Here is a 3,701-nt window from a genome sequence, read left to right on the forward strand (position 1 = left end):
TACGCCCAGGTCAGGAGGTTGAGAGGCTGGCTGGATGCTCCAGGCTATCATTTCAATAGACCTTATATTTTTGTGACTGTCATGGGGCTGGTACCTCCACCTGTGTCTCCCGCCCTCCCGAAGGTCCACTTTCTGCTGCAGAGTCACAATTCTTCATGATCTCTAGGCTCAGATCCATAGATGTTTCCCCAGATATATCTATCCCTATGGAGTGTTCAGAATCTTGGCCCTCTCTCTTTAATTTATACAAACCCAGAACTCCTGATCCTCACCCAAGTAACCAGCAAAGTTCCAAATGGAACCACCGGCACCCTTCTGTTTCTTATTTAATTTATAACATTTCTTCACTCTCTAAAGGCAGCTATAAAAGAGACCACCACCGTCAGGGACCTGTTATGTGGGGATTTACACTTACTAGATGTGGATCTCTAACCAATTCAACTTGATTAATTCAATTCACCTAGTGTGGCTGAAAGTGACCTTGAGCAAACAATTTACCTGTTCTGGAAGTATTCTTTCATGTGTCAGAATACACACACCAGGGAGTTCCTGCAAGGACTGACAAAGCATTCCTCTGCCCTGTGGAGTCCTGTTGTTGAGCTTCCCCAGGGGGGACAGTTACAGCATTTTATGAGTCATGTTCATACTGCCACCAACATTCCATCACTGCTGACTTCCCTCTGGCTTGAAAGAGCTCTGAAGAGCCACCGTGTGGTTCTCTGGCAGGCATACTCAGGACCTTGCAGCCCCTGGTGGATGGATCAGCCTAGGCTAGTATCAAGTCTCAGACGGAGCTGTGACTGTAACCTCATTATGAGTGTGTAAGACTATGCTAGACCTGAACTCTGAAGCCTGACCTGGCTAAAGCCAACAAGGCTGGGGACCTGGTTGCTATAGAGATCAGCCCTCCAACAATCCCACTGGGAGCAGGAAATTTTGTTTAAATAAGCAGGAGAAAATGAGCTTTGGTTCCTCAGCAAACTGAGTTATAATATTCTGAATTTCTATTCTGGCATTTTTAACCTTTCAATGCTACCCTGAGGAATTCAGAGAACAAATGATCTTCAATATGCTGTGTAAGGTGAGGTGGCTGGGGGGAGGTAGGGAGGGAGGGAGATACACGCACACACACACACACACACACACACACACTCACACAGAGAGGGGGGGTGGGAACTGAAATACTGATTTCTTACTGTTGGCCTAGTTACCTGGTTATCAACATCATTTGATGCTGAGAAGTTGAGGTTCTTTTAAGTTATAGAACAAAGGCATCTTATTGAAAGGGTGACTGAAGAGCTCTGGAGCTCACAATAAAAGCCACCCTGTGGAGCTGGGTATGCTGGCTTCATCCTTCACCAATTCTGTCACTTAATGTCTCTGTCTGTACTTTGCTGTCTTTATCTCCAAAATACCAGCTGTAGTTAACTCTTTCTCTTGTCATTCTTTCAAGAATTAAATCAGATGTGATGTTTGGACAGGTTTTGTCAACTTGTATGTCATGAATATATTAGTTAATATATTGTAGTCTGTGCTTCCTACAAACACTGGTGGTCCTTTTGTGAGGCCAGAGCATCAGGCCACTGATGGAGGATGTGTCCAGGACATGATTAGGCAACACCTATCTAGCCTCACCACTTCTGATCATCATTTGTAGAGCTAGTAAACAAGACAAACCTCAGACTCTCTGACCTTGAAACCCCAGGAGGAGGTGACCCCAGGAATATGAATTTAACCAGCACATAAAGTGATTCTATAGAACACTATAACATAAGAATCAAGGATCCACTGGTGTGTCCCAAAACATATTGGTTTACTCCAGAAGCAACCCCTAAATGCCTGTCTCATCCCAGGGGGAGGCTCATCAAGGCAGTCTGCGGAAGCATGGAGACACACAGGTGAACAGCTCACATGGCTGTCATCAACCAAGCAGGAGATGAAGACACACAGCCAACCTGAAGTCTGTAGGCCCCACAAGGAGACCAAGGGCTAAGAAGGTTGCCAATATTCTGCTTGCTTTTCTCTTCCCTGAGAGGCAAAACCCCTCCACACAGTATCAACACAGCTCTGAAAAACAGATACAGAAGCCAAGACTCGGGGAAGAAAGGTGCTTTGCCCAGGGTCTTGTGAGGTCAGTGAGTGGTGTGCTGGTAAATGCTTAACCATGGGCTCAGGTTGGGGGTGGGGTGGGGCTGAGCTGTGGCATTTGCTTGTTCCTATGGTATAAATGCCCCTAGCGTGTCAGGTTTCACTTACCAACATGCTGCCTCTTAAGGGAGGTTGCAGAAGAGCTCCCAGGCACCCTTGTCAGCTGGTGAGAAGTGGCCCTGGCCCTGGGCACTCTTGTGTACAGTTGTCATCATCGTAGTGATGGTTAATGAGCATCTGTCAAGGTGAAGAGGGGAGAGACTATTGTTCTCCCTGATTTTCAGGTGCTTTATTTTAACCCCCTCTATACTTGAAGCTATGTGAGGGAAGATAATTAGTGTGATGGTGGGGGGGGGGCAAAAACAGCTCTCTTAGGGAAACTGTCTAGATTTGGCTTCTTTCAAACTGAGGTCTGGCTATATGCAGTCATCACTGACCATCTCACCAGGCTCTGAGATAAGTGTAGGTGGTCACTGGAGGAGGTGGTATCCCATAGGAAGGCAAGAGACTGAGGAAGCTCTGAAAGTTGTCACCTGTCTGTCTAGTAAGCACCTTTGAAACTATAGAGTCTGGACTAGGGGTAGAAGAGACACAGTCCCCACATGATTGCCTGAGGGGAGGCTGAGACCCTTTCTGTCCCAAGCTCTGATGATCTGGATCAAATAGAGACATCCACTATCCTCCCATTCTCTGGACAGTTCATCCACATGCCTAATAAGCATATACTCGTTGCCTCACCACACCCAGAATGGACAGGACAGCAGCTGGCACAGGGCACCAGGAGTGTCCATCACCAGGCATACCAGGGCTACTTCTGGTGACTATGGGCAGATGTAGTGTGTTCTTGACTGATGGCATGCCCGAGGGATGTCCCGGTGAGCCTCAAGTGACTTTCCACCATGTCTGAGAATGTAAGCTGAATGGCTAGAGAGTGGAAAAGATGAAGCTCGGGGGACTCAGTGTCCAGCAGTACAGGAGATATCTGGTCCTAATGCAAGACAGAACTGTGAATCCTATCCAGCTCAGCAGAAGCCTAGCCAAGCTCCCCAATTCATCTTAGCAGCAGCAGCAACTCTAGATGCTGGACAGCTGTGGGGCAGGTGAGCTGGGTCAAGGTCTGGTCAGCTAGGCACGGACAAGCAGCGCTGGGACACAAGGGTGCCCAGACATTCTTCTCTTTCCTTCGATTTCTTGAGTCAGCCTGTCTCCAGCTCATATAGGGGAGGATAGAAAGGAAGAGGAGGAGGGGAGCCACTGGGAGCCAGCCATTCTGCAAGGGAGCCGGCAGGGTTCCTTCCCTCCAAGTGTGTGTGTGTGTGTGTGTGTGTGTATGTGAGAGAGAGAGAGAGAGAGAGAGAGAGAGAGAGAGAGAGAGAGAGAGAGAGAGAGAGAATCGGTGGGATTTCCTTCTCAGAAGCAGCCAGGTTCCTAAGAGAAAGAAGAGAGAAAGGAGAAAGAAAGGGAGGAAAAAATTGGAGGTGGGAGAGACAGAAGGGGGAGGGGGCAGAAAGTGAGAGCACACAGGAGACTGAGCACAGAGGCAGAGAGAGGGA

The sequence above is a fragment of the Mastomys coucha genome, unplaced genomic scaffold (assembly GCF_008632895.1).
Source record: "Mastomys coucha isolate ucsf_1 unplaced genomic scaffold, UCSF_Mcou_1 pScaffold21, whole genome shotgun sequence".
In the NCBI taxonomy this organism is placed as follows: domain Eukaryota; kingdom Metazoa; phylum Chordata; class Mammalia; order Rodentia; family Muridae; genus Mastomys; species Mastomys coucha.